This window comes from Dermacentor variabilis, chromosome 10, assembly GCF_050947875.1.
Source record: "Dermacentor variabilis isolate Ectoservices chromosome 10, ASM5094787v1, whole genome shotgun sequence".
Taxonomy (NCBI): Eukaryota; Metazoa; Arthropoda; class Arachnida; order Ixodida; family Ixodidae; genus Dermacentor; species Dermacentor variabilis.
The window spans coordinates 92,951,814-92,972,836 of NC_134577.1; positions in this window are offsets into that span (position 1 = coordinate 92,951,814).

Below are 21,023 nucleotides of genomic sequence, written 5' to 3' on the forward strand. Positions count from 1 at the left end.
TCAGTAAGACCGTTTCTTCGTGGATGGTACGTAGACGCTAGTTGATGCATTGTAGAGCAACTGCAAAGAATGTCTTCGACAACTTCGGACACGAAGGAGCGGCCACGATCCGTAAGCATCTACCACGGAGCAGGGTGAGGAAGAATAACGTCGATAAGCAGAAAATCTGTGACGTCTGGAGCGCAGCTACTCGGCACAGTGCGTGATGGCAAATCTGGTCGCGTAGTCGGTCACGACGGCAATCCACTTATTGCCGGAGATGGATGTAGGAGACTGCCTCAGCAGATCAAGGCCGACACGAGATAATGACTCTGGTAGAATGTCGACCTACGGAAGCTGACCAGCAGGGTGCACGAGAAGGACGTTTGCGGCGCCGACAGCGATAGCAGACGGCGATGTAGTAGCGCGCAGTACGGTTAAGGCCAGGCCAAAAAAACCACTGCCGCAGCGCGTTCGTAGGTGGGGAAGAGGCCGAGATGTCGATCCAGCTGTCGGGGCGTCATGAAGATACTGTAGAATGGTAGTACGCAACATGCTGGGTAAGAAATAATAAAAAAAAATAACCGCCCAAGCACTCCATAAAGATGGTTAACCAGCGAAGCTGAAGCATGTGGTCCTGGTGTTTATCACTGGGTTAATACCGACGGTTTATTAAACGACGGCTTGGTACGCTGCCGGATCCTCAGTACGCAGTTGCTGCTTGCGCTCGACTGCACGAGCCTGTTCTTGTGCCCGGGCTGCAGCAGCGATACTGCGTAGATGAGCTCTTTCTCGGTTCCGCTCGCGACATTGCTGATCGAAAGCTGCCTGCTCCTCATGCTTGCGTATGACGCGTGACCTGCCCATTTCGGACGCACAATATTGTGTGTCCGCGACAGAGCGCTGTGTTTCCGAGGACCAAGTAGGTGATATGCTTAAGTGCGGCGTCATCCAGCCTTCGGATAGCCCCTGGGCATCCCCAACTCCTGTTAAGAAGAAAGATGGCTAGATTTGATTCTGTGTCGATTACCGTTCTTTTAACAACAACAAAAAAGTTTGGCAGCATGTTACACTCTTGCAACACGTGAAGGCGAACGCCTAGCTGCTGCACACTTGGCAATTAATTAAGTTATACGATCGGATGAGCCAGAGTTCTTGCAAGACATAATGAGCCGCAGTATCAGGGGCAAGTAAGGCGCTTTAGGTTGACCTCCTCAATGTACAAATGCGAGCACTTAATTCATTAGTTAAGGTGGAGCCCGCTTGTCGCCAGTAAGTGTTACAAATGTGTAACACAAGCTGACGACAGTTACGTTGCATCCTCTCGGCAGCAGAAAGTAGCACTCCAGCACGCCGTGTTTTTTATTATTTCTATAATTTCACATTTAGTTGTTCCGGCGAGCATCCGCTGAAAAGAAAAGTGAGACTGTGCGTCTTCCACTAAGTGTTCCTCCCCTATTTCAGAGCTAATAGATACTCATATTACAAGAAAAACACCGAGTAACTGACAAGTATAGTTGCAAGCTTTATGGCGGTGGACACGGGAGGGTGTTCCACTCGATGCAGACAGAGCGCAGTGGCGAGCGCCTGGCGTTAAACCTGGCATGCTCTGGTAGTTTGTATGTTACGCGGCGGCACTTCCTAATCACGATCGCATGTCGTCTGCTACCTCCAGTGTCACGCGGCATCTGCGAACGACTAAATACGTAGTCTCATGCGCATGCTCACTGACTTATGGGCTGCTTGTGAAATGTAACAGACGACGCGCGAGCGCGTTCAGGCGCTTCCTCCGATAAATCTACAAACGGCGAGATCACGCTAATCGCTCACCACAATCACCTGCGTGTACCAAGCGGCGCGTGCTTCTGCGTTCAGGGTCACAAAGCTTGTGACTGTACTTATGGCCTCCGAGATTGCGCGCGCTGGCAAACTTTTCTCCGACCCTCCTGTCTGACGCGCTCCCCAGCATAATAATAATAATAATAATAATAATAATAATAATAATAATAATAATAATAATAATAATAATAATAATAATAATAATAATAATATGCAGCACGCGCCCGAACACCCCTAGATTTGCGTTACTAGCTGAGGGTTCCGGCACGGACGTGGCCTTAGAAGGTAGACCGCGCGAGATCTAAACGTGCGCATTGCCTCTCTTTTCAGTTGTTGGTGAATATATTCAGGGAATATGCCCCAGGCAATTTTTCAGCTCTACCTCGAACATTTTGACACCTCAACCGTCTAATTCTCTAGGGCATTTAAATTTTTTCAGTACATCTATATTCCTAACCACTGATTTTGTAGAAATGCTTAATAGTTTATTTTTCAAAACAAATCGTGTGTTGGTTCACACATCGTTTGTTGTCTCTAAGCTTGTATATTATCGTACATGGAAGAGTTTAATTGTCATTGCCTTGTCTTACTTCGTTTCTTTTCTTCTTTTTTTGGCATCAATCGATATGGCAATTGCCGCGTTATGCAGTTGTTGTTTTTATGATGAACAATAAAAGCATAACTATCATGGCATAGAACGGCAGGCGCCACACACAGGCACCAAGCTCTCCTTAAATAGAGCCATCCAAAAAAAAAAAAAAGCCAATGGAAAGGAATTTCCAAGGAATGCCCAAGGGATGCAAAAGAGAAACTAACTGTTCTTATCATCATCATCATCATCATCATCATCATCATCATCATCAGCCTGGTTACGCCCACTGCAGGGCAAAGGCCTCTCCCATATTTCTCCAACAACCCCGGTCATGTACTAATTGTGGCCATGCCATCCCTGCAAACTTCTTAATCTCATCCGCCCACCTAACTTTCTGCCGTCCCCTGCTACGCTTCCCTTCCTTTCGAATCCAGTCCGTAACCCTTAATGACCATCGGTTATCTTCCCTCCTCATTACATGTCCTGCCCATGCCCATTTCTTTTTCTTGATTTCAACTAAGATGTCATTAACTCGCGTTTGTTCCCTCACCCAATCTGCCCTTTTCTTATCCCTTAACGTTACACCTATCATTCTTCTTTCCATAGCTCGTTGCGTCGTCCTCAATTTGAGTAGAACCCTTTTCGTAAGCCTCCAGGTTTCTGCCCCGTAGGTGAGTACTGGTAAGACATAGCTATTATACACTTTTCTCTTGAGGGATAATGGCAACCTGCTGTTCATGATCTGAGAATGCCTGCCAAACGCACCCCAGCCCATTCTTATTCTTCTGATTATTTCCGTCTCACGATCCGGATCCGCAGTCACTACCTGCCCTAAGTAGATGTATTCCCTTACGACTTCCAGTGCCTCGCTACCTATTGTAAATTGCTGTTCTCTTCCGAGACTGTTAAACATTACTTTAGTTTTCAGCAGATTAATTTTTAGACCCACTCTTCTGCTTTTCCTCTCCAGGTCATTGAGCATGCATTGCAGTTGGTCCCCTTAGTTACTAAGCAAGGAAATATCATCAGCGAACCGCAAGTTACTAAGGTATTCTCCACTAACTTTTATCCCCATTTCTTCCCAATCCAGGTCTCTGAATACCTCCTGTAAACACGCTGTGAATAGCATTGGAGAGATCGTATCTCCTTGCCTGACGCCTTTCTTTATTGGGATTTTGTTGCTTTCTTTATGGAGGACTACGGTGGCTGTGGAGCCGCTATAGATATCTTTCAGTACTTTTACATACGGCTCGTCTACACCCTGATTCCATAATGCCTCCATGACTGCTGAGGTATCGACAGGATCAAATGCTTTCTCGTAATCAATGAAAGCTATATATAAGGGTTGGTTATATTCCGCACATTTCTCTATCACCTGATTGATAGTGTGAATATAATCTATTGTTGAGTAGCCTTTACGGAATCCTGCCTGGTCCTTTGCTTGACAGAAGTCTAAGGTGTTCCTGATTCTATTTGCGATTACCTTAGTAAATACTTTGTAGGCAACGGACAGTAAGCTGATCGGTCTATAATTTTTCAACTCTTTGGCGTCCCCTTTCTTATGGATTAGGATTATGTTAGCGTTTTTCCAAGATTCCGGTACGCTCGACGTTATGAGGCATTGCGTATACAGGGTGGCCAGTTTCTCTAGAACAATCTGCCCCCCCATCTTTCAACAAATCTGCTGTTACCTGATCCTCCCCAGCTGCCTTTCCCCTTTGCATATCTCCCAAGGCTTTCTTTACTCCTTCCGGCGTTACCTGTGGGATTTCGAATTCCTCTAGACTATTTTCTCTTCCATTATCGTCGTGGGTGCCACTGGTACTGTATAAATCTCTATAGAACTCCTCAGCCACTTGAACTATCTCATCCATATTAGTAATGATATTGCCGGCTTTGTCTCTTAACGCATACATCTGATTCTTGCCTATTCCTAGTTTCTTCTTCACTGTTTTTAGGCTTCCTCCGTTCCTGAGAGCCTGTTCAATTCTATCCATATTATAGTTCCTGATGTCCGCAGTCTTACGCTTGTTGATTAGCTTAGAAAGTTCTGCCAGTTCTATTCTAGCTGTAGGGTTAGAGGCTTTCATACATTGGTGTTTCTTGATCAGATCTTTCGTCTCCTGCGATAGTTTACTGGTATCCTGCCTAACGGAGTTACCACCGACTTCCATTGCACACTCCTTAATGATGCCCACAAGGTTGTCGTTCATTGCTTCAACACTAAGGTCCTCTTCCTGAGTTAAAGCCGAATACCTGTTCTGTAGCTTGATCTGGAATTCCTCTATTTTCCCTCTTACCGCTAACTCATTGATCGGCTTCTTAGGTACCAGTTTCTTCCGTTCCCTTCTCATGTCTAGGCTAATTCGAGTTCTTACCATCATACGGTCACTGCAGCGTACCTTGCCGAGCACGTCCACATCTTGTATGATGCCAGGGTTAGCGCAGAGTATGAAGTCTATTTCATTTCTAGTCTCGCCGTTCGGGCTCCTCCACGTCCACTTTCGGCTATCCCGCTTGCGGAAGAAGGTATTCATTATCCTCATGTTATTCTGTTCCGCAAACTCTACTAATAACTCACCCCTGATATTCCTAGTGCCTATGCCATATTCCCCCACTGCCTTGTCTCCAGCCTGCTTCTTGCCTACCTTGGCATTGAAGTCGCCCATTAGTATAGTGTATTTAGTTTTCACTCTACCCATCGCCGATTCCACGTCTTCATAGAAGCTTTCGACTTCCTGGTCATCATGACTGGATGTAGGGGCGTAGACCTGTACAATCTTCATCTTGTACCTCTTATTAAATTTCACAACAAGACCTGCCACCCTCTCGTTAATGCTATAGAATTCCGGTATGTTACCAGCTATATTCTTATTAATCAGGAATCCGAGGCCTAGTTCTCTTCTCTCCGCTAAGCCCCGGTAGCACAGGACGTGCCCGCTTTTTAGCACTGTATATGCTTCTTTTGGCCTCCTATCTTATCCTCCTTATCATTACAATCTAAAATCAGCTATTAACACTCGTCATATTAAACTTGTAAGTTCGGCTAACTCCCAACGCCACCAAACTGTGTTTTCTTGCAGTTTTGCCATTTTTTTCCCTTTATTAAGATTGTGAGACTTATCGCAAACTTGACCCTGACCCTTCTATTCACGTTGAACACGTGTTTCTCCGCAATAAGAGTGCTTATGAGGGAAAGCCATTTTTCAGCCCGGCGGTTCTTGCAACGGATTTTGCGGCAAAGCTGTCCACCGCTGTACCATGCACAACCAGGCGTCCGTAACAACAAATCATCAGCATCACGTTGTCATGACGACGATCAACAACTCACATGCAAACAGCTGTGACTGCCGCACTCAGCCCATAAGCCGTGCTGTCGGTATCTTCTTCGTAAGAAGAAATTATTGTCATCATGCAACCAGCATCCAACACGCAGCCCTTCCCGTCTGAAAGTTGACGATACTGCCACCAGCGCTATGGCATCATGTGTTTGTTTGCTTTTTTCTTTACTGCAGAGAAGCAGTTATGAAGGACTTACACTAGCACAAAGCATAACACAGTCAATGATGACGCAAATATAACATACAAATTTAAAAAAGATGACTTGAGCACAGCTCACATAAGCTTGAGACTCTGAGATCCTTGTTACACACTAAGCCGCTGATATATAAGCTACCAAGCCGAACACACTACGCACGTTGTCGAAGCACTGTTTGCAGCTACATGTACTCCGCGAATGACGGCTCTTGAAAGAGAGGTAATAAAACATTATATTCAGGATTGATTAGGAACCTCGGGGATTTTCGGTGCGCGTGTTCTTCTGCCTTTCTTGTTTTTATTCTATTTGTATGTGTGTGTGCGTGTGGGCTACGCATGAGCTAGAGACCGTATGTTTAGTAACTAAAAAAATAAGGCTTCAGACGCTTATAACAGGCACTAAAGCTGCCAGCTAGGACATATGCAGGGCGTCCCACGTAGCTTGAGCCAAGATTCAAAAAATGAAAGGCGTGTCGGAAGCGAATTGTACCGAACGCATACTATTTGCATTCGCGTATAGTACCTCAGACAATTTTTTCCCCATAACTAACTCATTGAGTCTATTATCCAACTTTTTAATTATTGGCTGAGGACCCCAACTGTATTAGGCAGACTTGTAAAGCACCTTCAGAAACGACCGATCGAATTGTTTCCTGTACGATGCGTCTCACGTAGTCCTTTTTATTTCCGGGAGTCATGATGCAGCCGACCTTGTTCACCGAACGCACGCTTGAGAGCAGCACGATACCACTGCGCAAGAGCTCCGTCACGTGGCTTTTCTTCATATTTCGCGGGATTTCTTTGCAACCCGGAAAAAAGAACTACGTGGGAAGTATCGTACAGGAAACGACTCGATCGGTCGTTTCTGAAAGTGCTCTACGAATCTGCTCGTCATACTTGGGATGCTCAGCCAACAATTAAAACGTTGGGTGACTAAACTTAATGAGTGAGTTATGGGGAAAACAAAAATTGCCTGAGTTACTCTGCGTTCGGTTCAATTCGTTTCCGACGCGCCTTTCATTTTTTATAGTCTTGGCTCAAGTTACATGGCAGAGCCTGCACAGGTGTCAAATACGTTACTTTAGGCCCCTCATGTGTAGGCTCAATTAATAAGAACTTCGGCTGCGCATCTTGGGATAAATTATGATTTTCTAATGAACACAGACATCTAAACCCCTTCTGTGAAATTCATTTTGTTTTATTTATAAAACAAATGAGACAAGTTGTGTAGGTTACAGTATTTATCTTAAATTTAGGGTTACTAGACACCACGAGAAAAGTTGTGAAAGCAGTGACAGATAAGCACCGTCTCAAGATTTTCGGGTTTCATATCCTCCTGAGACCGGAATACAGCTATAGGACATAATCACTCTTCAAGGTCATTTTATTGTCTACTGTTATGTTACAAACGTGAAAAACAAATTTTAAAATTTAAATACCGTGGTTAGATACCAAACGCTGCGTCTCTAAGTACGCCATAAAAAGCTATCTGCCCGTGGTTGCTATGGTAAAAGCTGCATTTCATTGCCTAAACGCAGATATTAAAATGGCACTAAGTGTAGTAAATTGCCATGTTGCTGCTGCATCCTGTATTTTCACGCAATGTCAATGATTTCGAAACACACCTCAAGGTTGCTTTCTGCCGTCTGTGACGTTACAGAGGTCTAGATGAATTTAGTGTCAAATTTCTCGAAAGCGGGTGACAAGAATATGAGTAAACCATTTGTTTACAGTTACACACACACACCGTACTTTATACCAAGAATGAATATTTTCTGTAGTGAATTCAGAGTGAACTTCGATAAAAGTAGAAGGCAATGCGCAATGTATCGTACAATGGGTCTTAGGAGGATATGTGGGCCCAGAAACGGTTAACAACCACAAAGTCAGCGGCGTATATTTGTACTTTGGATGTTTCTTGATCCACTGTCTTGTGGTATTACAAAATATTCGCCGGTAGGAATCCTTGGCCGTTATTTCGCTGCCGAAGCCCCGGGATTTTCGTCATAAACGGATTGATGTTTCTAATTCTATCAGCAATAGGTCCATTGGATATGGTGGTGACCTTTTCCTGAAAGTCCAAAAGGAGCCCCAGATTTCGAGTCAGAGTTACGCCCGAGCATACTTGTTTCTCAATAAAGTCGGCTAAAAAACGGGAATTGAGAGCACAATTACGCCAAGTCACCATCGAGTCTATCATTATGTAGCGCAGTTTGAGGCCTACTCACAGCGATACTTTGTCTGTTGCAAACTGTTAATAACATCATTTGCACCAGCGATGTCTTTGTGGTAATAGTCGGTCGCCTTTAGCCAAGTCTCCCCGTTTGTGATAACGTTTTAAACAAATTAAGGCAAAGATAAAATACGAAAACAGGCATTTTAAGTCTCTGAAAATCTAATATAGGCACCAATATCGAAATCGGCATTTAGAGGCACAATAAAAGTGAATCTAAAATGTTTGAAGGCCCGTGTTTAACAGCAGCATAACGGCGCAAGGAAAAAACATAGGCACATTGCCTACAGTATATCGGTCTCTTCACATGACATATGATGCTTTTAACCAAAGAACACGATCCAGAGCGAACTATTAGACAATCACTATGTGTAAATTGCTACAGAACGTGACATTTTTTCTGATTACGCATTTTGTAGGCAAGCATGACAGATAAAAGGCTTCAGACAAGATGGGCTCGAGGACTGGTGCAAACACTGAGTACAAGCTTCTTTCGCAGGTATAAAGAACAACAATATAAGCCAGTCAGTCATTACTACATAAACGTAGCGCACGCGCTAGAAGAGGCAACGGCTTACGATGCGCTCTTTGTAGTTCACGCTACAACGCACGAGAGAGAGAGAGAGAGAGAAAGAGAGAGAGAGAAATTTTTGATGTGAGAAAGGAAGAGAGGTCTACTGGAGAAGCTTTGTCTCTGGCCTGCTAGTTTGCGTAGGGGAAAGGGGAACGAAAGTGAGAGTGCGGATAACGGTGATTGTGCACTGTGAGATGTGTACAAGAGCGATGTGCATATATATACCAGGCGTTTTAGCGAACACTCACAAACATTTTTAAAGGGTTTCGGTGACAGATAGCGCAATTCTAGTTCATGGGCGGGTTTACTCGAGGCGTCGGGCATTACTTGTACGAGAAGCTGAAATGCTTAATCGATTACCTAACAAAATTTCACTAATAAAATTTTTGGCTAATTACCATATTGCAATTTACAAACTCTAGCCGTAGAGTTTGCAAGGCGTATCAACTTAGAACGAGTTCTCGGGATGACACCAGTTTCGAGATATTAATTAGCGAACTTTGCGGAGAAATGCACTGGCGTAACAGCTACTTTCTTAATAAATCGTTGTTTTATGCATTGAAATACAAAAGTAACTATACACAGGGACACTATACGCACCTACTGTTCAGCGCCGCCCAGTGGATACCGCAGAACTTTGCTTCCTTGAACTTTCCCTTAACCGTAAGGAGAATAAACCTCAAGACACAGTCAGGTATGTAACCGTGTTCTCTTTTGCTGGCCTCCTCGTCGGCACGTTGTGAATGGTTCGTCACATCTCCGCTTGTTAAATGAAGCGGATATATGACTCGTTTAAATAAAACAAAATTTGTGTAATAAAGCACAACAATGCCTCAAATCCGCGACTGACGTACGTGTTGGTTCTCGTAAACTGCAGATGGACTAGCCATAGGTGGGTGTGTCGTAATGTACATGAAGTATGATGCTGGTCACTCATTGCCTGTGTATTCCCGCAGTACAGTGAGAATGCGCAGATTTATTTTCACGAAAGCCAGCTAAAGTAGTAGTGGTGGTAGCAGTAGTTGTAGTAGTAGTAGTAGTAGTAGTAGTAGTAGTAGTAGTAGTAGTAGTAGTAGTAGTAGTAGTAGTAGTAGTAGCAGTAGTAGTAGCCGTAGTAGTAGCGCTTTCGTGGTCCAATCTGCGGAGTTCACTATGAACTTTCAACCCTAGAGCCCAATACTCTGACGACATGACTTCGGCAGCGGTATTGCGATGGTAAATTGCGATTGGATCCGCATAGCCCTGCGCCCGGCGGGGTTGCATGCCGGAGGCGAGAGACGTAAACAAGAGAGGAGAATCTGCCCCGACAAGATGAGGTATAAAACCAACTTCCTGCGTCACGGAGGCTTCACAAAGAATGACACCAGGGCATCTCAGTTCTTTTCTTTCCACCATGGATATCTGTGATGATGATGAGTTATGGGCACCCCCTTTAAAACAGGCCGCTGACAAATAGTCACCTAGACTGCTTGAGTAAATTAGGTATGCTATACATGTTTTTAGTTCAAGCATTTTGTTATACATCTCCTTAAGCTTTTCTTTTGCTTCCTCAAACCTTCTCTATCTACCTTGTACTGCTACCTGGATGTGCCTGTAAGGGATCCGGTCGTATTAATCTGTTCCCTGCTTTTTTTTCTCACCAATAGTTTAAAAATCTTTTGCGTATGTCGACTGCTGACCGGTTGATCATTCAGTCTACTTTTAAATCCTAACCGTTGTGGACAGTGGCGTAGCTAGGTCATCTGGCGCCCGGGGCCCATAGGTCTTCTGTCACGCCCCCCCCCCCCGCTCCACTCGGGTGTAGTCGAGGAAGGCGTGGATATCGACAATTTCCGGGTTTCAGCACCAGTACAGCCGCCTTGGATACCGCGCACGTCCCCCGGGTCCCACTCTCCCTCGCTTTCTTTCCCAGAGATCGCGAATGCAGCAGGTATTGGCGTCGAGGAGTTACGGAGTCGCCATCTATTGGAAGCGCCTCGCTGGCGTAGTATGAGGGATCACGCGGCGCGCTCCTCATAGGTTTTGCTGTCAGCGCTCACTGAAAACACCACGCGGGAGCTCTCCCGGCGATTTCTGTAAGTACTTTCGAAACGAGAGAAGTTTTTTTAGTGCCTAAATAATAATCTTGGGCAAACTGAAAGCACAGATTAGTTTACAGACGCTATCTCTTTACCGAGTACGTACAGTGAACGCCACTGCGCGCGGTCGCCGCGATGGAGTCTCCCGAACCGGCTCCTTGCGTGAAAGGTAGGTAAACGCTGAGAGCAAACTATGTGAAATATGTTCTTATAGTGTTTGTATAACTAAATGGAGCGTAATAGAATGAAGCCTCAATGCAGCGATCGCACAGCTTCGCAGCGACCGACTGCGCGTCTGCATGCTTGTCCGCGCACTGTTTCGCTTTCGCCGCGTGCGCGTTTTCGCACCGTGCCATGAGCTTTAGGCCGCAGAATATGAGCATTTGACAGTATACAAGCAACCATTGTTGCGTGGGCGCTATCAGAGCTGTTCAAAAATAATTTCATTGTAGAGACTTCGACGCCTACGGGGACTGTGATCTGCCGTCGCGACGATTCAATCTTTTTTTTTTCTAAATTCTTGGGCGTTTCAATATTATTTCTAGAGTTGCATCGCACTATACGTTTATCACTGTTTTCAGCGTGCGATTTCCCGCTGCTTCTTTTTTTGCAATCCAGTGCATTAATTCATAACACAAACATGACCATATGTGCCATGCCTTTTTTTTATGTACGTCTTACCACTGCCTTTCCCCTCCAGTGAACTTGCCAGTACCTATAGCATCGACAAGTTCATAGACCAAACCGTCATGAAATTAGTCGGCCAGCGGACTCGGGCGAGCGTCTCAGTGCGCGTTTTTCGAACATTGCAGACCCGGCGCCGAAGCAGAAATCTTCCTCGCGTCTGTGCTTGCTGCATACCCGAGTTGTAGCCGATGACTGTTTGCCGGTTTTATGTTTGGCGAGCCAAGCTTCACGCAGCTTCTTGTCCTGCGGCTACGTATATGAATAAGGCTGACACCGGGCTCCGTTGCGTACGTCCGGCACTGCGGCACCGAGCAGTCGCCTACCATGTTGCGCGCCTTCAAAGGCAGCCACTACCTATTGTGGTGCTTTCAAGCGTTGTAAAGGAGACACTCGAAGAGGGAAAATCGCGCCACGAAATGAGTACCGCAGCGTACGAGGGAACTTAAACTCTCGTTTTCCGCTCGCTTCGGCGCTCCCGAAGCAGCCGACGCGGCCGCTATGTCCACGTGATCCCTAATAGCACGTCACGCCGACGGCGGCACCAGCTTTTCCAGTGGTGCAGCTCGAGGCCAGTACACGCTGTTTTTTTCTGCCCCAAATAACACAGGGTGCTGCACTGATAACTTGCGATAAGCGCATGTGCACATCTTCTGTCAGACTGTAAGGCTCGGCAACCAATACAAATGCGGCATCGTGCCAAATAAGGGTCACGTCACAAGTAAAAAAAAAAATTTTAAAGTTTTATCTGCCAATTTTAGCGGCAACATTTCATTTGCAAATTTGAAGGCCGACATTCATATCTTGCCCAACAACAACTTCACAAAAATCGTCGTAGCTAGGTACTACGGCCCGCAGTATTTCGGCTGTGGGCAGCCCTGAACGAAAACGAAAATTAAATTGTGTCTGAGTGACGCTGATCTCCCCACCATATTAGAAAAACGGAAAACACCACCTGCCTCCCTGCTGCGCCGGGGCCAATGTTATGACAATTACGAGTTCTCTTTATTGTGATCAATAAAGCCTTGTTTTTATTTGCTGCTATACGGACAAACGTGATTATCCGAGCTGCGGTGCCACCAAAAGATTGGGAACAGAATAGAGCACGCTTCTCGTCGATTCTTGGCGTCACCAAAAAAATAAATAAATAAATACCGCGATCAAGCCCGTGCCAGCGAAACCGGTTGGTCTGCACTCGCAATGGAGAGGGTTGTGGGATCAACCTCACTGGTCCACTATTTCATATTTCTTTCGCTCCTGCCATACTGGGCGCCGCCCGTAGTGCCAAAGTACTCTAAGTTGTAGCACTCAAAACGATTTTGTTTAAGAAGCTTTTGTTGAGTTAATAATATGACTTTGAGTCCTCAATTATGGAATTGAAGTGCTTCCTCTATAAGTACTAATTGAGGGATTATTAAGGATATGGTTATTACTTATCTGCCATATTTTTCACGCTACCGAATTCTTAGTAATCACAGACACATAACTTCATAGAATATCAGAAAATATCCTTACAAAATTCTCGTTTTCTTTTGTAAAATTCTGCGCAGCTGACACAGACACTGTACTTGTGACATGAAGTCACACAACAACAACAGTTTTCTTAAACTTTCGAGGGTAAGAAGGAAAGCGTGAAACATAACGGCAGGTTTCGCAGCGGCTTCTCGGAGCGAGCGGGAGAGGGGAAGTAAAAACGAGCTGAACATCGCGGCGCCCGCGACTATCGAGTCATACGCCGCCAAACTCTTCGGTCGCACCGAGTCTGAAGACGATCCAGAGACTCCCATTCGCGACTTTTGACGGCCGCACTTATGCAACGTCGCTCTCATAGAACGCTTCGGCGTAAACGCCTCTTGCCGCTGTCTTTGTTCGTGTTCGCAGCGCGTTCTCAACGGAAGAGGGACCGAAGAGCCTCAACGCCTTACAACGCCTCACGGTATGTTTAGCGACTCCTGCTCCCAGCATGAACGCACGGCACGAGCGCGCCCCACATGGAACGTTCCGCTAAGGCGAATAGTTTAGCGACCATTTTGCGAATTAAATTTTTTAGCCTGCACATTCGTGAAAGTATTTCGTGGGGTGTTGATTGAGCTGCAGCCGACAATTCTTCGGCGCAACGCATCGGGTACATGAGCTCGGGCTACTGGTTACCGGAGCATTCTTTGCCATTTGCGCCTAGCCAAGCCGGCAGAAAGAGGGGCGTCTTCAGGCGTATGACAGCCCCCCCCCCCCTCTGGCCCCTTGCACCCGGGGCCCACGGCCCTCCGGCCCCCCGGCCCCCCCTGTTGCTACGCCACTGGTTGTGGATGGTGCACGTAACCTACGGGTCTCACTAGATGAATACCTTCGCATTCTTTTAGGGTGTGCTGAGTGGTCTCCAGATTTTTTTGCTGCACCATAGACGTGCCTAATCTTGTTGCGAGTATTTGATCTGATGCCTTTCCGTCCTTAGGCAACCAGCTCGAGCCTCAAATAGCAAGGCACAGCTCTTTGTGTTATTGCATAAATATATCCTTCTAAATTCTTCCTTCTCATTCTTCTAGACCTCCACTGTCTTGTTTGTTTCCATTATTTGCATCCAATTTGCTGTCTCTGTGTCTCTCACTTTCATTCGGGTAGCTATTTATTCACACTATCGTTTACCCTGTACCTGGTAGCCAACTTTCTCGACCGCTTCCTCAATTTTGTGCCCACGCTTCTGAGGTACAGATGCTTGTGCACTTTAGCCGCCCCTTTTTTTTTCATCAATCTTCCTGAGTCCTTCTTCGAAACTAATTTTGAGCCACGCTTCTCTGACTTCAAAAGATACCCAACCCATGTCACCATGCACTGCCCCATTTGTGGTTTCACCACGGCCTCCCAAAGCCAACCAACCGGCCAACCGATCTTTAGTTAACTTCCAACCCCGACAAGATATCCGATCTGAAGCCCAGAATGTCATTTGCGAACGTTAGCGCGCTGGCACCATTACTCCTTTCCAGATTTCGTGCATGCACCCCCTCATGTTTATTGCGGCCCCAAGGTGCTCGACGTTTCATTACTATTGCACTGCGCTTCCCCTTTATTTTCAGCTTATCTTGGTGAGTGCTTGGGTAAGTCTTTCGTTCGTTTATGTACACGCCGAGGTATTTATTATACTGCTTGAAAATGGGTATGACTTGTTGGGGAATTGACACCACGTAATTACTCGTCTCTTGTACCATAATTCCTGTTTTCTCCGTGATAAACCTAAGTTCTAGGTTTGTCGCTGCGTTGCCACACACATTCGCAAGCATCTGTATATCTCTTGGATCGTCCGCTGGTAGCACTATTTAGTCCGCATACATCTGTCCGGGGACTTTCTGTTGCACCATTTACCCATTACGCACGTACGGTAAATAAAACCCTAATTCGCCGTTTTGCAGCCGTCTTTCTATGCCCTTAACATAAAGCGTGAACAACATTGGAGACAGAAGACATCCTTGCTTCAGTCATTAATTGTTATAATTTCTACCCCGTCATTACAATTTCGGCCTTCCCATAGAATCTGCACTCGGCTGTAGCTCCCTTAGCAGACCCACGAAATCATCATATATGCCTTCGTGCTCGGGAAAATCCTATAAAATTCCTTGTCTACATTGTCGTAGGCTCCCTTAATATCTAGAAATGCTATCCATAAGGGTCTCTTCTGAGCTACTGAAATGTCTATGTACTTAGTACAAGCATATTATACTTTAAGTATCTGCCTGATCTGAACCTATTTGTAGTTCTACCAGTATGGGTCATTTTTCTCTGCCCACTTCGGCAGTTCTAGTCTTATGGCTTGCGTTGCCACTCTATATATTGTCACGTGGTGGTGACGTTAAGAACACAGTAGCAATACTGTGAAAGGCAAAACTAGATTTTATTGTGCGAACCTGTGCCCACAAAACAGGCTACACTTATAGCACAATGATGGCGGCGAACACAGAGTCGGCGATCGTCGGAAATCTGATCAGCGGGTCAAGCGCGTCGGCTTTTATACAGCAGTCGTCGAATGTTCCAGACTAATCGTTGGGACCCGCGTGCCTTCCACAAAGTTCTACACCATTCGCGTTACGCGATGAAATCAGATAACACAAGGTTCGGCGACAACAGACAGCCGGGTATAAGCATCGATAACTTTCCAGAAACGTCGGATACACGCAGGCGCGTCCGTCGCTGTGCGATTACAGTTGCTAAGCGGCGAAACGTGGTCGCCCGATAAAGATAAGCACACGTTTCAATATCACTGACGTTACTGTAACTGACCTGTACGAGCTCGTTTTATACTTATCACCTTTGCATTCCTAGATGTTGTTTTCTTTTAATTTACAATACTGCCAGTCTCTTACGAGACCAAAGCAGGAGGGCATTAGCACTACAATGCAATGAACACTACGTAACTATATTTTGAAAGGCGGCATAAAAAAACAGTAGACATTTTGAAACTGAAAATAACAACGCTAGTTACATGCAAACAGGACGGCGGACCAATTTATACACCACAAAAGATACACACACCTAGAAAGCAGCCAACTGGCTCTTTGCTACGAAAGAGAATACTAGAGAAAAAAAAGAAGAAAAAAACGAAGACTAGTTAACATATTTTCAATTTTCGAAGCGAAATCCGCAAAGGACTCTGTGTTAGTAATGGATGGGTCTAATTCATCTTGCTTTGTGATGTTCATGTTACTTTCGCGCCATCCAACCGGAATTTTCTTCGTTCAAATAACTTGCTATATGCCATTAGTCACCAGTGCCTTGCTCTTATTGTATTAGGATTTATTACTGTATCGGGATTTCGTCGGGTCCTTACGGCCGTTTTATTAGCGACATTTTCTACCGATTTTTTTTTCCAGTAATAGCGTTCTATGATAAATTTTGATCTCTTGAGGCTGCTCTAGTTGTTGGACCTGTTTGAGCCGGAATTACGCTTTCTTTCGTGCCGAATTTATCCGTGTGATCTTGTTCAACAGCGCGACGTAATTTGTAGCCATTGAGCAACCACGGCGGATAGCTCATATTACCACTCACAACTGCACCACCTCTATCTACAGGGTGTCTGAAAAATAACCGTGCACTGGAAATGGTAGTCTTAAAATTTGAAGCTTAAATTTACTTACGGCAGTGACAGTGCTGACACTACGAGGATATGCTGAAATGTCAACCACCGGCTTGAAGACATGTATGTACACGCGACACTGCATATTGTTAAACACTCGGTGGAGGGCTGCTGCAAATATGCGTGCAGTGTGCAGGGCGATTGGTTGTCTGTAGCTCCTTCAGTGTATCAGGACTGTTCTCGTACACTCGTCCTTTCAGTGCACCCCACGGACGTTATCAGACCAACTACAGGTCTTGGGCTACTACATCGCAAGTGAAACTGTGATGCAATTCCCAATTATATTATCGTAATTTTGTTTATATTTAATTAATTAAACCCCAACAGTTTAATTTAATTTTGCGCGTAACAGTGAGGAACGAATTTAAATTGGCTTAAAGAGGTCGTTCGTTTTGCCTCACTCGGAATGTAAACCGCAAAACGTCCATTCGATGACTTCATTGTAAGTTGTTCGACTAACGTGACTTCATTGGCCAGTGGGCCCCGGATCTGAACCATGTCAGGAAAGTGCATCTTTTTCATGAACTAGAAGATAAATGCTATTTTTAGGGCAATTATTAAGCTCGCCAGCTCCTAAGTACACGTGGGCGGTGAAGTCGTTCTTCTCGGCAACTACCGCACTGACTTGCACTTAAAAGAAAAGATCAAAATCTAGAAGCAGATTCTTAAAGCGAATAGTGTTAATTGGCTCCTTCGTCCGTTTCCGTGGTAGGTAAGTCTGCTGGTTGGTGGACAGTGGTTGGAATTGGCCGAGGTAAGGCAAGGAAAGGCGCCGAGGGGAAGGATGCGTGCTCTCGGGCAACCGCGTTGCGAGGAGGGGCGGGGGAAAATTGGCAGTGGCTTAGTTCGGCTATGCCAGGATATACGTAGCGAAAGCTGAGGCATAGCATGGTTAGCCTTGCTTAATCTTGATTGCAAGTCCAGGTTAGTCTGGTTGTCTAGCTATGTTGCGGCGTTTAGCTAGTCGTTCGGTGCGCTGTTCGTCTGTAAATTTCCTGGGCGATTCGTTTCCTCTTCATCTCGTTCCGATGTCGATTTCAGGCCTCCTCCTGCTTATCAGAATTGTTGCCGTCCATACTGCCGCCTCAACTGTGGTTGCGGCGCACGCGAGCTCTCCTTTTCAATCCTCCGACATGTTATCAGGCATGCGACCCAGCTGGCAAAGCGAGTGAAGGCGAGCGCAACGACGAGGAACGCGGTGTGACGTCATACCAAACGGCGGCGGAAAGGCGCGGCACTGCGCAGCGGCGGCACACCTGTGGCTCGGTGCTACTACCGGCGCATGCGCAGTAGTGACTAGGGAGCGAGAGAGAGAAATATCCACGGCGAAGCGCGCGTTGTGACGTCATGTGCCTTCTCGGAGCACCGCCACGGCGAAATCGCAAGTTCGTGGACAGTAAAGTTTAAAAGTGGCAGTGAGAGGCGCAGCTCTCGCGTAACCGAACCGTGCGGCGAACACAAGGAGGGAAAGAGGGGGGAGAGGCTCACTGTCGCTCGTTAGCTCGCTCACTCGCGGTCGTCGCGAGAAGGCGAGGGAAAGTGCGCGAGCTCTTGGGCAAGCGAGTGGCAGCGAAGAACCAGAGGGAGGAGGCTGTCGCTCGTTCGTCGCACGTCTCGCTGCATGACCGCCCAGAGTGGCCAGTCCGTCGTGGGCGATACGGCGGACGAGAATCCAGGCGGATTCTCGCCGACGGAAAATACACCAGACGCAGGCGAGTGTTCCGTTGAACCCTTGATGGGGTTAACGCCGACACTCCAAATTATACGAGAGCAAGTGGACACGTTCGCTCTCCGCGGATGCCACGAAGGAACTCCGGGAAGGCGAGGGAAAAAGCGGAGGGAAAGGGTGCGTGCTTTCGGGCAACCGAGTGGCAGAGATAGGCGGCAAGGAGAGGAGTGGGAGCTATTGGCTGACATTGTCAATCAGCGTCGATGGTCTCTTCCCAATTTTATTTAGGCCGCCAAAATTTGTTTAAAAGATCCTTGAAAATTGCAAAATTTCATGGAATTCAATTATGAAGTTTACAACTCTGCAACTCGGTAATGGGAATGATATCACAGTTCTGTAAACTGCACCTAATATAGTACATCTAATGCAGACAAAATGCACGAGTTAATTATACATCGCATTGGAATATATACGACTAATTTGTGAGTAGGACTTTTGCAAAACCCTCGTAAGCGTAACCATTTCACGTAAGCTGTAAATTTATAATTGAGGTCTCTCTGCTTTAGATGTTCCAACAGATGCCGCTAACACAACTTCGACATCTGTTTGGGTGGAGAGTTTCTCTAAACTTGCCACTTTTCGATCTTTGTAAAAAATTATAAGCCCTAAATAAAAATTCTGCTTGCTACAATCAATAAAATTTAACTTTCCCCAGTGCAAGGAATTTTATTAAAATTGATACAGTGGTTGCCTCATTAAAGCATTTCTGCGCTTGAGATGCATTCGAATGCATGGCATTGGAATTGACCCTGAGCTAAGGCTGCCATCTGCTATGAAGTGGCAGAAAGTAAAGACATGTGCTCTAAAAAGTCTGAGTCAAAAATCAGCAATTTAGTCTACGTTCTTAATGTTAACCAGGTTAAGGTAAGACCAGGTGAAGCACTGCCCTACCCTCCTCACTCCTCCCTCGCTCATTATGCAAATAAAAGTGAGGCGTGCAGACAGGACACAAGAGTAGAGAAGTGGACAACACGAACACCGACTATCAACTGAAGGGAGCACTGAGGCGAAAAAAGAAAGAAGACACAAAACTCATCTGCGCATGCTCAGGAATGGTAACACCACGTGTTAATCGGGTACACATGCCGGTCTACGTGAGAGATAACTGTTAAGGCACTTAATCTCTTTCTTATGTAAGGTAATCGAAGGCTGACTCACGTGTACCCAATTGACACGTGGTGTTACCATTCCTGAGCATGCGCAGATGAGTTTTGTGTCTTCTTTCTTTTTTCGCCTCAGTGCTCCCTTCAGTTGATAGTCTGCATTCGTGTTGTCCACTTCTCTACTCTTGTGTCCTGTCTGCACGCCTCACTTTTATTTGCATAATGAATCCTTACCAACTAGCTCAGCTTTCTGTTGTTCCCTCGCTCACCCTCTCAGCTTTTAGTGTCAAGCGGAACTAACGTAATCCCAGCTTCTGGTTCCAAGCAGAAACGATGCCACTGCCGTCTGCTACTGCCTTCTATAAAGTTGGCTAGTGTTGCGTAGAGGCTCAAGTGTGCAACAAGCAACGTACTTAGATTAATTAGCAACAAGTGAAAATTCGGAAACCGGAAATCCCAGAAGCGGAACTGGTGTGAGTGCTGAATCAGGAAACAGCGGCGCACATGGAAGGTTAGCACTGCTTAGCAAAAGCGGCAGTGACACGTGGATGCAGGGTCTTTACAACAGGCTCATCATTCTGCCATGGAAATTAACAGAGCGGATGTGACATCATTGGTTATAGCGGACGTGACGACACATGCGAACCTAAAACGTTTGCGCTTTTGCGAACGCAAACAGTTCTCACAACTTCTCTAAGGTGTAGTGAATAAAGTCACAAGAACGTCTGAAGGCACAAATAGGAAAATCAGGCAAATCTATATCTACTTGCAGCTGGAAGATAGCAGAGTTCCATCTAGCAATCTTATTAGGAAAATATGGTTGCTAGGTTCGATCGTAACGAGAGCTCCATGAAATGCGATACCTTTTCTGAAATGTCCGGCAATGATGGAGGGCTGGCCTATTTCCAGAAAGTCAACACGTAGATGGGCCACAAATTAAAGGAGGGGTGGCATCACAGGATATTGCCTTGGCGAAGCTAGCTGAGTGATGTCATGCTCTCTCCTAGTCTATTTACTGCCTCCATGGATTTGCTCCCGCCGTGCAATTATTTTTTTTTATATGCCAACCCCAGCAAAACACAAACGTCTACAAGATGTCCCTCCTTGGTAACAACGTCCACGGGGTCATTGTTGCAAAGTCATGGTCTCCCTCATGTTCCAAAAAAGTGTTGTGAATTACGTACATAAGCTTCAACGTCCTGCAGATGTCGAGGAGACATTAGTTCCAATGTGCACTTCACGGCACTCATTAGACAGTTTTACTTAGGTGTACGCAACTATAGCGCACGCTGTATGCTGTAGTATAGCATGCGCTAAGCAGTGCACATTTTTAACAGTTTTAGTTGGCCTGCGAGATCTTTAGATCTCACAGGCCATATGCCGTCATTGCAGCTATCTCCCGACTGTAGCGATGGGTGGCACTGACATCTCGAATGTTTCTTTCGTTAGGCTTCGACTCGTTCAAAACGAGAAGTGATCTCAAAAACACCACAAGGTTATCCATAATACTCTGTCGTTGAAGCGGCTTGAGACTAGGCAAAAGCCATTTACAC